The sequence below is a fragment of the Podarcis cretensis genome (genome assembly GCF_951804945.1).
Source record: "Podarcis cretensis genome assembly, chromosome: 7".
Lineage (NCBI taxonomy): Eukaryota > Metazoa > Chordata > Lepidosauria > Squamata > Lacertidae > Podarcis > Podarcis cretensis.
The window spans coordinates 5,713,190-5,734,039 of NC_137176.1; the positions used below are offsets into that span (position 1 = coordinate 5,713,190).

At 46.1% G+C, this 20,850-nt stretch overlaps 1 long non-coding RNA gene across 1 annotated transcript; it reads left to right on the top strand.

Annotated features, from left to right (window-relative positions):
• The first annotated feature begins 1,820 nt into the window (after positions 1–1,820).
• LOC307220075 lies at positions 1,821–19,145 on the top strand. Its single transcript, XR_013840690.1, has 3 exons — positions 1,821–2,111; positions 14,593–14,731; positions 18,910–19,145. It is a non-coding gene; the product is annotated as an uncharacterized lncRNA (long non-coding RNA).
• Positions 19,146–20,850: the final 1,705 nt, after the last annotated feature.

Sequence of the window (20,850 nt, forward strand, 5' to 3'; positions counted from 1 at the left end):
CATCTGTCTCCTGAGAAATCTCTATGTGGGACAAGAAGCTACAGTTAGAACTGGATATGGAACAACTGACTGGTTCAAAATTGGGAAAGGAGTACGACAAGGCTGCATTTTGTCTCCCTGCTTATTTAACTTATATGCAGAATTCATCATGCGAAAGGCTGGGCTGGATGAATCCCTAGCTGGAATTAAGATTGCCGGAAGAAATATCAACAACCTCAGATATGCAGATGACACAACCTTGATGGCAGAAAGTGAGGAGGAATTAAAGAACCTTTTATTGAGGGTGAAAGAGGAGAGTGCAAAATATGGTCTGAAGCTCAACATCAAAAAACGAAGATCATGGCTACTGGTCCCATCACCTCCTGGCAAATAGAAGGGGAAGAAATGGAGGCAGTGAGAGATTTTACTTTCTTGGGCTCCATGATCACTGCAGATGGTGACAGCAGCCACGAAATTAAAAGACGCCTGCTTCTTGGGAGAAGGGCAATGACAGGCCTAGACAGCATCTTGAGAAGTAGAGACATCACCTTGCCAACAAAGGTCCGTATAGTTAAAGCTATGGTTTTCCCAGTAGTGATGTATGGAAGTGAGAGCTGGACCATAAAGAAGGCTGATCGCCGAAGAATGGATGCTTTTGAATTATGGTGCTGGAGGAGACTCTTGAGAGTCCCATGGACTGCAAGAAGATCAAACCTCTCCATTCTGAAGGAAATCAGCCCTGAGTGCTCACTGGAAGGACAGATTGTGAAGCTGAGGCTCCAGTACTTTGGCCACCTCATGAGAAGAGAAGACTCCCTGGAGAAGACCCTGATGTTGGGAAAGATGGAGGGCACAAGGAGAAGGGGGCGACAGAGGACGAGATGGTTGGATAGTGTTTTCGAGGTTACCAGCATGAGTCTGACCAAGCTGCGGGGGGCAGTGGAGGACAGGAGTGCCTGGCGTGCTCTGGTCCATGGGGTCACGAAGAGTCGGACACGACTAAACGACTAAACAACAACAACAAAACCCTAACCCCCAGATGTTGCGCTCGGTGCGGCCGGCCCCCCCTGCACCCCCCCACGCTACGCCACTGTCCGCAGGCTTCCTCGAGGCTCAGCCCCCAGAAGGCTCGCTGGGTGCGGAGCGAGGAAAGCCGCCAGGCATCTCGCGCCGCTGCCATGGAGAGATCTCAGGCCGGAGTCCCTGGCAGCCTCCTCGCGAGGAGAGGTGGTGGGCGTGAGAGAGGGGCCCCGGAATGCAACGCTCCTCTTGCAGGGCATTGGGCCGCGGTCTGCGCCTCGGAAGGTGTCTGGCTGTGCGGAGGAGGGGCGGACGCGAGAGAAGGCCAGGCAGCCGGGAGAAGGAAGAGGGAGGACGCGCGCACGCACGCACGCGCACTCTTATGCTTCTTCTTCTTCTTCCTCTTCTTCTTGCAAGCCCCTGTTGCCATGGTGACGAGGTCTTCCCCGGGCTCTGGCGCCTCGAGGGGCGCGCAGGCTGAGCGCTGCCTGCTGGAGCCCCGGAGCAGGAGGCGACCCGGAAAGGAGGGGGCCAGACGCCGCTTCCCTCCCTCCCCCCCCCCGCCGGAGAATTGCCCCAAACAGGCGCCTCTTCGCCGTAGCCGCCATAGTCGGCGCGGCTTTTTCTCCCCGCCAGCGCACAGCGTTGTGATCTTGGCTGTTCTATAATAAATGCGCCCTTTCCGAAGGGCGACTTGTCTTATCTGCTCATGAACATTAAATAATATCGGGGTTCGGGCAAGGGAAGCTGATGTGAGTGGGCGGTTGTGAGAACTGACACCTCTGCTCTGGCGGGGGGGGGGGGGTTATCGCATGCATGCAGTACATATAACCAGCTCCTGCGCCTTGAACAGCCCCTCGACGGGGCAGCCATGCCGCAGAAGCATTTCCTCTCCATGCCAAGACGGGTTTTTCCTGCCGAATTTCTCCCCGTTCAGGTACAGGTTCCGTTAGAATGTGGCGCATTTTCCCATCCCACCCAAACAGGGAATTCCGCAGCCAGATCAAAGGTTTGATATCTCTCTCTTTTTAAAAAAAAAACAGACCAACACAGACCAGATCCAAAACGGTAACAGAAGAGCAGCTCTTTGTCCGGGAGAGCGCGGCTGGCTGGCAAGTGGGGGGCTGCAGCGCCCGGGGAGGGAGGGAGGGAGGGAGGGGGGTAGAGAGAAGGCGCGCACCTCCCTCGGGCAAGCGGGCGGGATGAGCATCTCTGAATGGATGCTCTGTGCCGGGAAAGGCGGGGGGGGGACCCCTTTGTGTGGGCGGCAGATTAGATCAAGCGCCACGTGCGCTGGGAGCCCCATATTTCCCCGATGGGATCATCCCGCAATCTGCCCCTCGTGACCATCCGCGGATGCAGCTGTCTGGTGTCTCCATGCAGACAAATGGTGGGCATTTCCGGAGCTAAACGCCCCAGCCCCGCTGAAAAAAAAGCTTTTGTTCCAGTTTCGGTCCTCGATTCTGTCTGCCTTCTTAATTGGGGCGAGGGGGGGCATCCCATCCAGCAGAGTTGGCTCATCCCGGCTGACAGTGGCTCCTCCTTTGCCCCCGAACTGTTAGCCCAGTCGCTGAAGAAGGAGCCAAGCAGCGCGCGCTGCGCCTTTCTTCGCCCCCGCTCCCAGTCCACTGCCAATTCACAGGTCGTGGCTAAGTATAGTAACCACAAATGTGCATCCAGGGTTGATCGGCATGGCATGGCTTTTGGGGGACGTTTTTTGAAGAGCCCTGTGCAGTCATTCACCCTTTGCATTCACTCATTTCTGTGGTCATTGGGAAGAATTCAGTGCATCACACTAGCCTTCTGCTTATGGGAAGGAAGGGAAGATCAGTAGCTTCAGATTGTTGAAGCAGACAAAAAACGGAGTGATTCCTTCCTTTACTTTAGTGAAAAGGATTGGAGCTGATCTGCAATTACTGAAGGAGGGAGAGGGAGAGATTAGAGGAGAATGATTTGTTCCTCGAGGCCAAGGAAGTTAATCAGCTCCAGTTGCAGTGTATGGGGGAGGGGCTGGGTCTTTCTCTGAAGCACGGGCTGGAAGAAGAGATGGGGGGAGGGGAAGTGGCCTTTTCCCCCTGTCCCTGAAGGGTTGCCCTCTGCCCCAGCCTTGGATGGATGGAGTTAGCTGCTCTGAGTTAGGGCAAGGATCACAGGACAATTAATGAGCTCTGCTGCTGGCTGCTAATCAGAAACAGATCAAGGCTTCACACCTGACCCCAGCCAGGGAGAGAGCAGAGTGGAGCTCAGCCAGCACAAAGCTGCAAAAAGGAGTGCGGACTCTTTCCTGGAGAGCATCCTGTAGTAGGAGGGAAGCAGTGGAAATCTGGCTCTGACTCAGGACAGTTGGCCAGGAAGGTTCTGTCTGTGACACATTGTCCTGCAAGTTGCCTCTGCTCATAGGGATCCTGTGACAGATCCCAGATAGCCCAAATGGTACCTGGTATTTAGCCATGTAACAATGAACCAAAGTCTACAAAGAGAGACACAGAAAAGGCAAACAGTGAAATAAGTTTTGTGAACAGTGTGAACTGCTCTATTGTCAAGAATATGTTTTGAGAGGAGCCTCTGTTGGAGAAATACCAGACAACAGCTTAACAAGCCAAAATTTTCAAGTAGACTGAGGAAGAGCAGGAGGGAAGGGCTTAAAAAATTGTGAGGAGAGGATGGAAAATCTTAAAGTAGGCATGCCTGCTTTAAGGTCAGGATGAGTGGGACTAAGAGAAGCAAAGTGAATTGCATTTATATTGACTATTGACTTTAATTGATTTTTATTTACTTTTGACTTTATTTATCCATCTTGTTTTATTAATAGGGAAGAGAATGCACTCTTGTAATAAAAAGGTGAAAAACAAGAACAATCCCTGTTGTTATTTGTCAAGGGAAGGCTCTGTTACAGAGCAGCTCTCTTGAGAATAATGGCCTTCTCACCCCCCAGGAAATTCAAAGCAGGTAATGCTGCTGGCCTCCCACATACTAGGGAAAGGTATAGGCAGGACATCTGATCACTGACAACCTTCCTGGAAACCTTTCAGCTGAATCCTCTGTGTGTTTCCTGAGAAGTAACACACAGAATCAGATTTGTAGATTTGGAAGGGATTCTAAGGGTCATCTATGCAATGCAGGAATCTCAGGCAGATGACCACCCTACTCCTGAAGCAACCAAAGACCAAATGAAAAGGTATGCTAAGCCAAGCATGTGCAATCTATAAAACAAAGAAGCAAAGCGCAACAGGCCATTGGCAACAAGCAGCACAGAAATAATAGTTCACAATGAACCTGCAAACTGCCCATGTGCAGAAGTTGTACACATGCCTTGCCATTAGGCGGAGTAGGGCAGGTGCCTCAGGCGGCTGGTGCTGGGAAGGCAGCAAAGTGTGCCAGGGGGCGGGGGGCAAGTCAGAGGACAGAGCTGTGTGGGCTACACAGCCTGCCATTCACCCTCTAAGTTAGCCAGCTATAACCTTGTCTAGAATGGAGGATGCTGTCCTTTCTTTGGTGTGGAAGCCAGATTCAGCTGCCATTACAGTGGGCTTCTGTACCTGTCATGGAAAGGCACATCCAACGTGAGTAAAAGTAAACCCACTACCACAATTATAAGTATAAAAAAGCAGCTGCCAGAGCCAGCCACTCAGTAATATCCAAAAACAACATGATGACCAAGTACAACAATGCGATCTCAATATAAACGCTTAATAGGCCTAAAGCCTATTAAAGGAAATTCAAAACAACCTGGTATATTCCAGAGTACATGCCAGTGTTTGCATATTATTCTAATAACTCTGTCTGCATGAGAGGTGTATTCTAATGATCCCATAATGCAATTTTGAGCACTTGGGGTAGTTGTGGGACCAAGAAGCAAAGTACGATCCTTAGTAAGCGATTTGATTTTGGATCTATAGACAATATCAGAAGGATACCCCCTGGCACTCGGAGAATCTGCTAGCATGTCAGCATTTTTATGAAAATCATGATTGAGAGAGGAATTCCTTTTCAGATGTAGAAATTGTCCATAAGGTAAGTTGTCCCTCAATCATTTGGGGTGAAAGACTTACGTTTATTTGGTTCTATGTTTTCAAGAGAATCCACCAAGAGTGCATATTTTGTGACTTTCAGAGATTTAGAAGATTTCTGTTTATTTGGTTTTGCAGAGAGTGCATATTTCATATTGTTCAGTGTTCTGTATAGATTATATGAAGCCTTTATATTGACATTGCATTGGTGTACTTTGTCATCATGTTGCTTTTGGATATTACTGATATTTGTTTGCAACACAGGGGTTTAACTGTTTGGTTACTTATTGTAGAGCCAGCCACTCAAGCAGGTGTGGGAACCCCCAGCCATCAAAGCTCGCTGAGCAGGTGCAGCATAGAATCATAGAATCCTAGAGTTGGAAGAGACCACAAGGGCCATCGAGTCCAACCCCCTGCCAAGCAGGAAACACCATCAGAGCACTCCTGACATATGGTTGTCAAGCCTCTGCTTAAAGACCTCCAAAGAAGGAGACTCCACCACACTCCTTGGCAGCAAATTCCACTGTCAAACAGCTCTTACTGTCAGGAAGTTCTTCCTAATGTTTAGGGCTTGGCTGATGGAAGCTGGCCTTTCCCCCCTTGGGCTCTTGTTGCTTCACTCCCTTGTGAGGGAAGTAGGCCGTGCTCTCCCACCATCACCGAAAAGAGAAGAAGTGGCCACACACTGCACTTAGGGTGCAGGCCAAGGTCACTGTCACTGGGCGGCTGGGACCCCAACACACCTCATTCTACAATAGCTATCAGACATCACCCCATTTCTGGGTTCCATCCTGCTTCTTGGTGTATGCACAGGACCTTTTACAAGTAAGAATCATAAAGTGTTTTCTACAATGTGAGTCCTTTAAGAAATGCTAAGCAGTTGCTGGGTAAAGGGAGCTGTGGATTTCTGCGCAAAAGTACAAAGTATTATGGGTGAGTATTTATTGGGTATGTGCTGTGTCTCTTTTAGTGCAGGGGAGCAAACTGTGTTTGGCCAGTGTGCCCTGTTAGCCTTTGCTCTAAAGGTTTGCTTGACTAGGTGCATTTTGGGATCCATGCAATTAGCAATACTTGGGTTGCACAACAATTTGAATTTACTGATTTACTCCATTTTTATCTTTACTTTTCTCCAAGGAGCTCTTTGGAGTACAGTGTTTTTCCTCTCCAAACACCTCATGTTTTAACCTCACACAACTCTGTTAAGGTGATGCCATTTTGATATGTGAGGCAGAAAATCCAAATTACATCTCTCATGGGGGTTAAAATACAATAAACTGAACAATTGGCTACCTTTAGTTTACTGACACACAAAAGTCTGGTGCCCCAGCTAAGGCCATGTCATTCTGCAGAAGGCTGGGCCTGGTGCTGTCTGCTCTTGAGAGAGATTCTTGAGAGAGGGAGCACACTTTTCTTTCTCTTAGATTATTTATGGCTCTTCTAGCTGAAAAGAGAAACTAAATATGTGAACCCAAATTAAACTGATGGAATTTTACAAGCTTGTCAGATCTGCCCTCATTTAGCTGGCAAATGTTACTAGATTCTATAAATACATTAGATGAGTTAATAATAACAGCACAAACATCTACATAGTTTTTAAAAGAGCATCGGTTTTTGATACAAGCTGTCCATTAATAAAATTACTAACACCAAAAGAGTGGCATTCTGGAATAACTTCTCTGGGTTAAAATAGTTATGCAACCCAAGGACATCTTAATTTTCTTCCTCATGCCCTTGCTGTTCGACTTGCATTAACACCTGGTTTGCTCTCCCTCAGTCTATAAAAGTTCAGCCCTCATGTGGCTGCATTCCAAGATGGCACAGATTCCTTGCAGTTCCTAACTGCTTGTCCTATTATGACAGATAGTCCTGGCCTGCATGAGAGAAAATTAGTCTGGAGAGAAAAGTCCCACTTACTTTAAGTGGAACAAATGTTCAGATTTGCTTGCCTGTAGCTTTTGCTCCTCAAGTGGGGCTCTGTGCAGTCCCACTAAATAAACCCACATGTGAATACCTGTTTTAATTATGAAATTACATTTTCTGCATTTCTGATATGACACCATGGCCTATACTGGGCATTTCTACCAGGACTCCATCCCACCCCAAGCCATTTCCCGCCCCCTACTTTTGATTAACTTACCAAAGCTTGCAGAGTATTTTTTGGTTGGTCCAAATAAATATATTTTTCTGTTGATTTAAAAGGAAAAAAACCTATCATGTGACTGCAAATATATTTTTGAGTTGACCAATTTACTTTAAAACTTTTCTTCTTGCCTTTTTTATTGTGAAATTGTGGATTATTTCCCCAAAGTAAATTTCTCCTGCAAGTTCACACTTGATAGACAAGACCATGAGGTCGCTTAATAGCACCTGCAGTTTTTGATGAAACATTTTTCCGCTTACTCCACAGTCACTGGCACTGTGCAAAATAAAATAAAATAAGCCATATGCATGTTTCACTGAAAATTAGTTGCACTTTTTTCTAAATATCATTCATATGATATAAAAACAGTATTGTGTTCCATAGTTTTCCCCAAATCATGAAAATAATAGCTCATACAATTTCCCAAAAGTAGACTTGACATTTTCCTGTTATCTTTTCAAGTACAGTATTTCTTTCAGAATTTTTTTCCAGAAATATTTGCAGGAGATTGCAAAGTAGACATTTAGAAGCTTCTTCTAGCTCCTCAACCCTCATTTTGGGGATGTAAACTACCCCGCAAGTCAATTTTTCCAGCTCTCCAAGATCCCATCAATTTGGCAGCAGGAGCAAAAAGCGGGGGGGGGGGGGACACGTTAAGATAAACACAGCCTTGTTGGGGTATGGAACTAAGTGCTATGATGGGGGTGCAAATCTCACCTGCTCATTAGTCTGACCATTCGAGGAGCTGAGTGGGGGCAATAATAACCCACGTCAGCTGGTGAGGAGGGAGCCTGTGTGCTTCAGCCTACCTGCGGGTGTTTGTCTATGCATAAGGGAGAGTGGGTTGGCCCCCACAGAGAATAGACCAAGGGTGAGTGCAGCCCTCGGTTAGCTGCCCCATCTCCAGTGACATAGGGTTGTGTCTGATGAAGTCATGCACAGAAATGAATCAGTGGACTTGGCTAACTTAACTCCAGTGATTTCAATGGGCCTGCTCTGAGTATGACAAACAATGTATTTTAGGACTTGGTGGAATGCAAAACAAATAATGTTATTTGAATCATTAACACTTGCGAGAGGCGTGAGCCCTAACTGTGTGTTCGGAGTACTCATGCCATGTGCAGGCACTCACGGGAGGGAGTGCAGAGCTGAAGTGCAAGGTGTGAAATGAGATTGGTTTAAAAATTATTTGCACAAACATGGTTCCCAAATCAAAACTTGGTTGTGCTTTGACTGAATTTCACAAAAAAAAATAAAAGGTAAAATATATATTCAATACAGAATAAAGGGGAAAATAAAAAAGAGGTGAAGAAGCCGTAAAGAGATAGACAGAAGTCAATTAATGTACGATGGATATGGATAAGTTTAGATGAGATATAGAATATGAATGTAAATGAAGAAGAAATGAAGATGTATTTTTGTGGGTGCATTTTAGTGTGGGTGGGTGTTTTGAGTTTTATGTGTATTTGTAATTGTGTATTTGTAATTTTTTAAAATGCAATAAAAATTATTTTAAAAAAGAAAGTGTGAAATGAGGAACCTCCTCCCCGCATGATCTAGAACCCTCCAAATAAACCATGGTCTTGCATGAAACAAATTATGATCCACAGCAGATGATACAGCACTAAGCTAAGCTCTCCGTTTCTCTGGGGGGGAGGGGGGAGCAAAGTGGCCCAGCTCAGCGTTTTCATGGTAAACTAATCAACTACGGTTTACTGTGACATGCAAACTGGACCACCGTAATGCCACTGTGTTTTTCAAGTAGGTTTTTAGCTAAAAACAAACTTGCTCTTGAACTGTAAATCCATGTGGGACAAACAAATACAGCAGGTGGAACACAACCTTCAGCAATGTGTGATGGTTCACTGGGAAGGAAGACCGGGTGGAGGTCTTTGGTACTGGAACCAAGTTGTCTTAGGAGTGTGCTCTTATCTTCATTTGCAAAAGGTTGGCTGGCTGCTGGAGTGGTCTAGTAATCCAGACATATTACTGTCCTTGAATCTTAGTTTTAGGAGTTTTCAGCATTATAATGGGCTGGAACAATATCATTTTAAAACAGTACCTTTATAAAGAATCAGATTTAACTCACAAACACACACCAAACTCATTCTATACCACCAGGCTTTGGGATATTGCTGATCTGGCAGCTCTGCTGATACACCTCAGGGAATGGTTTGAATCTCGGGACTCCTGTTACTACAGACAGGAGAAAAATTGCTTTGGGGGCTACTTCCAAAACTTTTTAAAAAAGAATATTATGTTTATATGACTGCTTGAGTGTAAGAGAGAGATCCAGAGAGGACTTGATGTGTTTTTCCCAAAGCACATTGGCTGCTCCAACAGTTGGTTTAAACTTACAGAAATATGAGAATCCAAATGCTTCATAAAAACAGCACAAGCATGTCTACGGGGTTTCAGGCCTTTGTTTAATTTGGTTTTGGAATGTATTTCTATTCCCGTAGCATGCGTTGGCCTCAAACATTTGGTTTTGTTTAGTAAGTACAAAGCTGTAAGATTTTTTCCCCTACCAGAAGAATGGATCTTTCTCTGATATCTTAGCAATTTGTGGGGGAACAAGACTCCTTGAAGATTCAGACTTCCATGGCCACATAGGTATACAATCTGGTTTGTGCAAACTCACATTCCGTAATTACCTCCTTCTTTTTCTTGTTCTAATTACTGGGGGGGGGGGTTACATAAACAGCCACTGAGCCCCTCTTAATTTTAGGAAAGGGGGGGGGACTTGTTTGGTCCTCCTTGTGCATAATTAAGATATATCCTTGCATTTTTGTGTGGTGTGCAGGAATGCGAGTGAGAGATTTCTAACTGGCCTGTCTCCTTTATCTGCTATGAAAAAACCAAACTTGATTTTGTTCAGTGTTTTGCCATCACTTTTTCCCCATGCTATGACCAGCTTCTTTCCCTGTATGACAGGACTGGTCAATGAGGAGGCAGTGTGGCTGAATTCTGGCTTTCTGTTCTCGGATTCTAGCAACTGTCCAAGAGGCTGTTTGGCAACTCTATTCACTTAAATATCTCTTTGCAAAACTTCTGTAGCACACAGGAGTGCTGGGAAAGAGAATGAATGCCATCCTAGAAATGCCCCCATGTCAAAGAACCAGCTCTAACCTTTCAGGTCATTTAAGAATTCCAAAGTCTCCTCAAAGACACTGCACAGTGAAACATATGGAGCTCAGCTCAGGGTCTATGCAAGAGGATGTTTCCTGCTTAGCGAATCCGTTCAGATTAACTACACAAGAGGAGATCCTTCTCAATCCACACACCTGTTTCCCTAATATCCTGTAATGAATGATAAGTGCTTTGCACCCTTCTCAGGCCTGATCGGACATCATTGCTCCTCCTGAAACATGAGACATAAAAATGTTTTTTAGTTATGCCCTCCCTTGGCCCTGAGGAACTCTGCTTGTTCAACTTCAACTTCTATGTCCTTTGCACATAAAATGATGCTGCACTTTACTGCAGGCTGCTGAAACTAACTGAGGAACTGACTGAGTGTGAGGTTAGCTAGAAATCACTTGTTTGTTTTTTTAATCTTTGTGCTGCTTTCTTTTTCTCCTACTTTTATTTAATTAAAAGCTGAAAATAGAAACCTGAAGTTGACAGTTTGCTTGCAGGACTAGGCTTAACCTTGTGTTAGGCTAGGCTCCTCATATCTGCCTGATTAGATGAAGGCAGTTTGCTAAGATCTGTCCCTTCTCCCAAGAAAATATTCCATGTTTGGGTTCCCACTTGCCCAGACTGAGGGTATCTAACTTTTAATATGGATGGTGGAAACTCTTGGTTACTTAAGAAAACAATGCTCAGACTGTCCTACCGCAAGATGGAACCTCTTGTTTCTTTTGTTACAGCTCCCAATTTATTTTTCTCTCTGAGGAAGTAGCAGCATAATAGTATGCAAAGGCAGGCAGTGGTATTTCCCTGATTCAGCAAATCTCTTTTTTGCTTTTTCAAGAGACTGTAGCTTGCCTGACTACTTGTTTGAAAGAATCCAGCACTCTCTTAGCAACCTCTCCCCCACACACTGCCCCCCCCCCCCGGCAGCCTGCAAGTGTATGACTGTTCAAGAGCAAAAGCTGTGTTTTGGAACTATTCACGAATGCCAGCATAGCAACTCCTTGGCTCCAATGAGTAGAGACCTCTCCACGCTCAGCCCAAGTGCAGCAACTGCAACCAGTTGGGTAGGGGAGCAATGGAAAGAGGGGAGCAATAAAAGCAGAGAGGAATGGAGGAGGAGAAATGGCTTGTCCGTGAACTCTATGGCCAACTATGTTGAGATAGCAGCTAGAAGCTCTGGGGGCTTATCCAGTCTTCTGAATAGTACCTACTCGTGGCCTCCCTGTTGAGGGATATGCTCACAATACGCCTTGGAGGTAGGAACGTTCCTTCCCGCCCCGCCCCCATTCTGGCTACTTTAAAAGTGACTAAGTCTCTACTAGGTGCCATGCAGGCTTCTGGTTGCAACCCAGGACTGCTGAATGAATTCAGTGGTTGCTTCTCTATTCCTGAAAAGTACAAATCCTTAGGTAAACACACAAGTTCCTTGGTAGACAGAAAAAAAGGGAAACAGGCTTATTTCAATACATGAGGGCGTGTCTTGTTGTCTGGGCAGCCAAGGACTGCCCAAGTTTGCACCCCGGGGAGATCACTTTGGTGGTGCTAACGCAGCAAGAATAATGTGGGCTGCAGCAGTTATGAATTCCCGGTTTCTGCAGCCACAGCAGGTGCTGCGATTCTCCAGCGGTTTGACTTGGCCCCCGAAGGCATTTTCTCTCAAATCTGAGGGGTGCCAAGAACAACAACAACCAAGTCACAGCTGTTCTTAAAGCACCTCTGAGGCTGCACTAGGATTTTGAATATGGCTCACAATATGTGCATTACAATTTGCCTTTACACTTTATTACACTTTGTTGTTAGAACTGTCATAGAATCATAGAGTTGGAAGGGACCACGAGAGTCATCTAGTCCAACCCCCTGCAGTGAAAAAATGTGAATATCCCTGCGACATTCGCAGGGAAACCAAAATACTTGTTTACAAAGCTATTGTACTACCAACTTTACTGTATGCTTGTGAAACATGGACCACTTGCAAACACCATCTCCTACTCCTCAAACAATTTCATCAATGGTGTCTCCGAAAAATTTTACACATCACTTGGGAAGACAGGCAAACTAATTCCAGTGTACTGGAAGAAGCAAATACCACCAGTGTTGAAGCAATGATTCTTCAACATCAACTTCATTGAACTGGCCATGTTGTGTGGATGTCTGATTATCATCTTCCAAAGCAACTACTGTATTCCGAACTTTAAAATGGAAAGCATAATGCTGGTGGTCAACAAAAGAGGTTTAAAGACTGTCTCAAGGCAATTTTTTAAAATGTAGTATACACACTGACAACTGGGAAACACTGGCCTGCGAGCGCTCCAGTTGGAGAACAGCCTTTACCAAAGGTGTTATGGGCTTTGAAGACACTCGAACTCTGGACGCAAGGGAGAAACGTGCTAAGATGAAGGCACGCTTGGCAAATGATCACACTGTGATCAACTCCCACCAGGAAACCAATGTCCCCGCTGTGGAGGGATGTGTGGATCTAGAATTGGCCTCCACAGTCACTTAGGGACTTACTGTTAAAACCGTGTTTATGGAAGACAATCTTACTCAGCTACAAGGTATTGCCAAAGAAGAAGAAAGAAGAAGAGTGAAGAAATATTTTTGCCCAATGTAGGGCAAGAACCCCCCACAACCCTGAGATTAGAGTCTCGTGCTCTACTGACTGAGCTATCCTGTAGGCTCTTACTTGCCTCTTTAAATTATATATCCTCTTACCACATGTAGGTGTGATTTTGCATTATTGATTGCAGAGACAATTTCCTTTTTCTGCTTGCTTGTTTTTTAACCCAAGGGAGATAGCAACAGTTGCTGGCTGCTGATCACAGTGCAATCCTATATACAACTGCCTGAATATAAGCATTGTATTACTGAGTTTGATGGGGAAACTGCCAGAGATGGAACATGCCTAATGCAAGATGGAGACATGATTTTCCTAATTTTGAGCTGGAAGGTAAAATTAAGCCAGGGAGTCATGTATATATTTCAGTACTCCTTTTTGTATTTTTCTTTATTTTCTTTGACAAGATGAAATCATAGGATTCTATGACATTTATAGGGACAAAGGTCTGGCAGCTATTTTGGAAACTTGGAAAGGCAGAGAATAAACTGAGCCGTGATGGACCTCTCAAAAGTATGAGCAAAATTTGCTAGATGTGAAAGATTGCATTAGACTGGCGAGATAACAAGGAAGTAAAACAATGAAATGATAAAATAGGGCAGTAAAACAATAAAATAAAACAACAAAAGGACAATAAAACTATAAAATGGTGAGAGCAGCTGCCTCACCCTGCCTCACAGATCGGTGGCCATCTTGAATCGAGAAAGATTGCTGCCAAACAATAATTTTAAAACATTTTTTTCCTTTACCGAAGGGAATTTTACTTCAAGATAGATGTTTTTATCAATGTAAAACAGGCATAGGCAAACTTGGCCCTCCAGATGTTTTTGGCCTACAACTCCCATCATCCCTAGATAACAGGACCAGTGGTCAGGGATGATGGGAGTTGTAGTCCCAAAACATCTGGAGGGCCGAGTTTGCCTATGCCTAATGTAAAACATTTAAGAACACATTTGAGGCTCGACATTTAACATTATATATTCTGAACTTATATGGGTTACTGTAGAAATCTGCAGAAGAAAGCTTTATAAGACTAAGTGTCAACATGTATATAAATTGTTAACATGAGAACTGCAACATCTCATTAATAATAACCTTCATTCCCCTTGAATTAACTAACCAATGCAATTTCCTTGAATTCTGAAAGGAGCTAGTTTAACAAAAGGAAAAACTGGAGCTATATTATGGGTGTGCAAAAAAAAAAAGGTTAGCAAACAAACAAGAACTGCAAGCTTGTTTTCTCCTGCTCTGGAGGGTAGGAATCAATGGATTCATGTTTGAAGAAAAGAAATTCTGACTAAACATCATGAAGAACAGACTCCCTCTGAAGGTGGTGGACTCTCCTTCCTTGGAGATTTTAAAGCAGAGGTTGGATGTCCATCTGTCGTGGATTCTTAAGCTGTAATTCCTGCATTTCAGTGGGTTGGACTAGATGACCCTTGGTGTACCTTCCTGGCCCTGCTCAGAGTTCAAGGTCACATCCCGGCCAGGCCAGGCCAAAGCCGCTCAAAGGAGGGGTGCTCTGGGAAGAATTCTGAAAGTCAGGTGGGCGGGGGGGGGTGCATGTGGCCCCCTGGCCTGAGGTTTCCTGCTCCTGGGTTAGATCACCCAGACAAAATTAGTTGGACTTAAGCCCCAATTTGTTGTGAAAACTTAGTCACGGCCAATTTATTCTTTCCTATTGATTTCTCCAGGACTCTGATCCAACCTGTGGCCTGTAACCTTGCCATGATGGGAAGTTGTGCAAGTCATGGGAAAGCAGTTCTTATGCCACCAGTTTAAAGCTGCGAGGGAAGGATAAAACGTAAGATCAAAGAATCCATCTCAACTCGGGTGAGGCTGGGAAAATCTGACTGATGTCAAACTTCACCACTATTTCTGCTACCTCCAGATGATCACAAACTCTATTCTGAAGTTGAGGAACGGAAGAGTTCAGGAAAGGGCATTGCAGCAAAGGGAGCCACTGTGGACATGGAGACCAGGTTCTGTTCTAGAAACAGATCGGCTCTGTGTAGGGAAACAGCCCTGTACCAGTTAGACTGGGGCGGGGCAGGGGGACAATTCCCAGTTCAAGTGCCAGTTTGTGTGGGTGTGTGTGCGTTTTACATTTACAGGGTCACCTGGCAGAATGCACCTTTTCCTTCCATGGACACGGAAAAAAGGTTTGTGCTAAGCAGGGGCTAATGGCATGTTGTGTAGCTGCAAAGTGATGAGATCCACTCAGCAGCAGCCTTTTGAATTAGAGGGTGAGCCACAGCATGTAGTAGAGAAGAAAAAAATACATGCTGCTTCCCAGACCATGAAAGAGTGTCCACAGCAGTTACAACCACTGAGAATAAATGCAGTGGCATATAGAGCAGAGTGTACCACTGGGCTAACTATCTGTCTGAAATGGGACTAGTGTTTAGAGAAACTGACAGTGGTTATTTCATTTTTTTTATTAAAAAAAACCTACCAGTGATGGGAATTAGGCCTCTGTAGACCTTGCATCAAGGGACGCAGGTGGCGCTGTGGGTTAAAGCCTCAGCGGCTAGGACTTGCTGATCGAAAGGTCGGCGGTTCGAATCCCTGCGGCGGGGTGCGCTCCCGCTGCTCGGTCCCAGCGCCTGCCAACCTAGCAGTTCGAAAGCACCTCCGGGTGCAAGTAGATAAATAGGGACCGCTTACCAGTGGGAAGGTAAACGGCGTTTCCGTGTGCGGCTCTGGCTCGCCAGAGCAGCGATGTCACGCTGGCCACATGACCCGGAAGTGTCTCCGGACAGCGCTGGCCCCTGGCCTCTTAAGTGAGATGGGCGCACAACCCCAGAGTCTGTCAAGACTGGCCCGTACGGGCAGGGGTACCTTTACCTTTACCTTTTTTAGACCTTGCATCTTCCCATCTGGAAGCCTTGCTCTTAAATCCCACAATCCTAGATGGGTTGTGACTAGTACTCAGTGTTTGTGGAAATGCACTTTGCATATGACCAGAGGACCTCTCTTCCTCCTAAGTCCCAGAGCTAAGGGCTCACGTTTTCTTTTCCGCTGGCTAATTGTAGAGATATACTGGGAGCCTCAGCACGGCAGGTTGCCAAGGAACTGGATGGTTCTACGTGAGCTGCAGAGCTCTTTCAATGGAAGGTTGCAATCCAAGCAGTCTGTGTGGCTCACCTTTAATGCAAGCCGTGTTATGGTTGGCCTTTTCTCTTTAATGAAGAAGCTGGAGCAGTTTCAGGCTTGCCACAGAAACAAAAGCCTTTAAGAAAACATATCTGGAAAGGGAGGCCAGAAACACTGAGAGGAAGCTGGAAAAAGAATGGAAGGCATTTCTTGTTGGACACAGAAATGAGTCACCTGGGAAAAGCAGGAGAGTCCCCAGGAGAAGCCCAAGAGGCTCACCTGTCTGTCATGCAACTAAGGGCCAGTGGATACGAAAGCAAGCACTGCAGGAACCCCACGGGCCCTTTCACCACTGCAAAAAGTGTGTTCTTGGGAGACGGGGGTCAACCATTTCCCTGCCAGTTACTTATCCCTCATGTCTGTGAGATAAACGCAAGTCTCAAGGAGCACGAGCATAAGCAGGGTTTAGATGGAGGGAGCGCCCTGCTCTGTTTTTAAGTACAGTGGTACCTCGGGTTAAGTACTTAATTGGTTCCGGAGGTCCGTACTTAACCTGAAACTGTTCTTAACCTGAAGCACCACTTTAGCTAATGGGGCCTCCTCCTGCTGCTGTGCCGCCGGAGCACGATTTCTGTTCTCATCCTAAAGCAAAGTTCTTAACCCGAGGTACTATTTCTGGGTTAGTGGAGTCTGTAACCTGAAGCGTATGTAATCCGAGGTACCACTGTACTGTAATAAGAAGTCCGTGCGTCTGCGCATAGCAGGAGTGCCTTGCCTTGAGCATTGTTGTATAATCGCAACCTAGCTTTCACTACCTGGCCTTGCAGTGGGTTTTGGGGGGCAGGCAGAGAGCGAAATGTCCAACATCCCTCAAAACCCCACACATCTCCGTTTAGAAGTTAAGGACGGCTCCCCGCGCCCCGCCCGGAGCAGCAGCTCCATTGCCTTCGACTTAATGGGAGAAGCGCGTGCCCAGGAAGGACCCGAGGAAGCCCCACCGCGGAGCCATCTTCCTCCCTTGCGCAAGAAAGGCGCTCTCCGCTGCTGGAATTGCTTGCACGGCTGGCTGCCGGCGCCATGGATTTGCAGAAAGCCCGGGACTTTCCAGCATCGCTGTGCGCGCGCGCGCGCGCGTGCCCCTGGGCGAGGGAGAGCTGGGTCACTGGGTGTGTTTGCAACATTATTCAGTCGCCATCTAGGGGAACCAGTTCTCCTTACGATGCGGCAGGCGGGCATCCCACCTTGCGTGCGCGCACAGGCGCGCCGCCTCCCGGCCCTGGCAGCCGCTGCGCGTCGCCGCCTGCTTTGCTGGCTCCTTGCTCCGCCCGTTACGGCGCGCAGAGCCCCCTGGTGGCGGAGAAGACGGCGGCAGCAGCCAGCCAGGAAAGCGGGGCTGGATTTGGGGAGAGCAGCCGGGGCGAAAGGACTTCCGCCACGTGCGCGTGCGCGCAGGGTTTGTGAATGGCCCCAAGCAGCCAGAAATGAAACATCTGCTCCGTGAGTCATTGACAGCTGCAATTCTCCCAGTTACAATGAAGGCAAAACAAGCCTTTCTTGTTTTGCAAGAAGGATGCTCAGTTACTCATTCCGAATATCCCAACCATTTGATTTGATGCTCACCTGTAATAGCTGAGATACAAACCTGTTATAATTAAGCCAAAACACTAGAAATATTCGCCTGCGCGATATCCAGTTTTAACTGTTCTTTTTGCTTTTCTTTCTTGTTTGAATCTGTTCACAAACTGAGAAGATGCATATTGATCACTAACAATGAATCACATGCCTGAGATATCATTGTAAATTGGATTATGGCTTTCCTTATGTGTGAATGACATAAGACCGTTATGGTCTACTTATTTGTATTTACAAATCATCTCCAGGATGCAAGGGAGAAACGTGCTAAGAGGAAGGCACGCTTGGCAAATCCACACCGTGATCAACTCCCACCCAGAAACCAATGTCCCCACTGGGGAAGGACGTGTGGATCCAGAACTGGCCTCCACAGTCACTTACAGACTCATTCTTAAAACCATGTTTATGGAAGACTATCTTACTCGGCTACAAGGGATTGCCGAAGAAGAAGACTTATTTGCATTATTTGCTGCAACTATATTCCTTTTACAGCTTCCAATAAAGTGTTATATATTAAAAACATAACAAAACTATCCATTCTGAAGAAACAGGGGCCGCTATGAAACAGTAGACATTGTCACTCTGGCTTCTGATATGGGCATTCTAGGGGCAAGGCCAAGGAAGAGTCAAGCACCAGAAATTATAAGAGGAAGCCAGGCTTATTGTGAACAAGGACGCGGGTGGCGCTGTGGTCTAAACCACACTGAGCCTCTTGGGCTTGCCAATCAGAAGGTCAGGGTGAGCTCTCATTGCTCTGTCTCAGCTCCTGCCAACCTAGCAGTTCAAAAGCACTCCAGTGCAAGTAGATAAATAGGTACCACTGTGGCGGGAAGGTAAACAGTGTTTCTGTGCACTCTAGTTTCCGTCACGGTATCCCGTTGCGCCAGAAGTGGTTTAGTTCTGCTGGCCACATGACCCGGAAAGCTGTGGATAAATGCCGGCTCCCTTGGCCTGAAAGTGAGATGAGAGCCACACCCCATAGTCACCTTTGACTGGACTTAATCATCCAGGGTCCTTTACCTTCTTTTCTCTTTTTACCTTTATTGTGAACAGGAGTTGGTCTTCTTGGCAGCTAAAATGGAACTTCCATAGTTTTTATCAATGATGTAAATTGATTTTCTCACATATAACAAATCATATAAGCAATCAACATGAAAACAAAGCCAAGTATTTGAAGGATAATTTTGAAGAGATAATAACAAATACATTTCCACCCAGAATTCACTGGTTATGAGGGGAGAATGCTTTTGCTATCAGGTCCTAACTTGCAGGTTAACTTGCAGGTGGTTGTCTGGCTCCTGCAGAAACAGGAGGCTGATGTCCTTTGGAAAATAGTTCACCATTGCTTTTTTGCTGCTACAACCCACCAAGCACTCCTCCTGCAAGGCACAGATAAAATGAATAGAATTGCTCTTTTGGTTGAGAAATATCCAGATTTTTATGAATAAATTTATATTCAGAAGTGGGCAGTTTGGCCACTGCAGTCTGGCAATAGTCACAGTGTGTTCCATAAAGGATGTTACACAAACTGTGGTTACCAACATATGTATCTCTGTGGTCAGCATATTCTGGTTCAGGAACATTCACTGTTGGCAGAAGGCACTACAGTCAGAAGGCACTACAGACGCTTCAGGTTGTGTTTCTTCGGGTTGTGGACCGCCAGAACCCGGAAGTACCGGAACGGGTTACTTCTGGGTTTCGGCGGTTGCGCATGTGCAGAAGCGCCAAATCACAACGCTGCGGGTTGTGAATGTGCATCCCGCATGGATCACGTTTGCATCCATAGCTGTCAACTTTTCCCTTTTCTTGCGAGGAATCCTATTTAGAATAAGGGAATTTCTCTTTAAAAAAGGGAAACATTGACAGCTATGTTCGCATCCCGAGCGTCCACCGTAGTGGGAAGGCTGGATCCACGAGTGGCCCAGGCTCATCAAGAGGGAGCGAACTAGAACCTAACACTTACAAAGCTTCCATCTTTCTAGTATTTAAGCTCAGCTGAATTTTTAAAAAATGTTCTTATTTCACCTTTCTCCTTTATTTTAGAGGATACAGAGAGTAACACAAGAACAAAGCCCCTCACCTCGCCTCCCTTCCCTTCTCAGACTACACAGTTCAAGCAATTACATCTCACCACAGCTGTCCCGCAGAGTTTGTCCATTGTTACTCAGGTACAAAGTAAAACTACACCAAGTTTCAGTAAAGTCATCATCTACTTGATATAATAAACGACAACAACAACTTATTCTTTTTAGAAGAAGCAGTTACACTTGAAAGCTTTTGAAACCCTCCTTTTAAGGTATGATTAGATAAAATGCACTGCCTGCTGGAGTGAGCTAACTCTCCTTGCTCCCCACTTAGCTTCGGAGTACCTGTAAGGGGTTCCTGTCCTTCATACGCATCATGTAAATGAACTAGACCTGTCCCTACCATCTTTGGAAATTTTGATATATGCCCAGATTAATAATAAATGGGGATATTTTAAATGAATCAGAGGGGGCATTGTGGGACAAAACAGTGCCCCATGGCAATCCATAGCATAAAAGTCATGTGCCCAAAGACCAGTTCTACTCCCAGTTCTACTCTCCAGACATATCCTGAACAGGTGGGAGCGCAGTGTCGGCAATACCTATTGCACAGAGTCAGTCCAGAGAGACACCATGGTCAATGGCCTCAAAAGACACTGCGATATTGACCATGATTGCCCTCCCACTGCCTTCTCATTAGGGTGACCAGGGCTGATTTGGTCCTGAAGCCCAGAACTGAAATGGATTCAGATAATCAGCCTCATCCAGGAATGTCTGCAGTTGTTCTGACATAACCCTCTAAATCCCGCTTTCCCAAAAGTGGGTATAGTCATACTTTGGGTTACAGACGCTTCGAGTTGTGTGGTTTCGGGTCGCACACTGCGCCGAACCCAGAAGTACCGGAATGGGTTACTTCCAGGTTTTGGTTTTGCGCATGCGCAGAAGTGTCAAATTGTGACCCGCGTGTGCGCAGACATGGCGCTGTGGGTTGCGGACGCTGCGGGTTGTGAACATGCTTCCCGTATGGATCACATTCGAAACCCGAGCTTCCACTGTATTTGCAACCAGGTGATAGCTGTTATAATCTGTTAGGCCCTGGACCAGCTTTTCCCAGGAGTGGCTACACCACTGCCTCCTTTAGGGTTGCGGACGCCACCTCCTCATGCCATGAAATGCTCACCACACCCTGCACGCACCCGG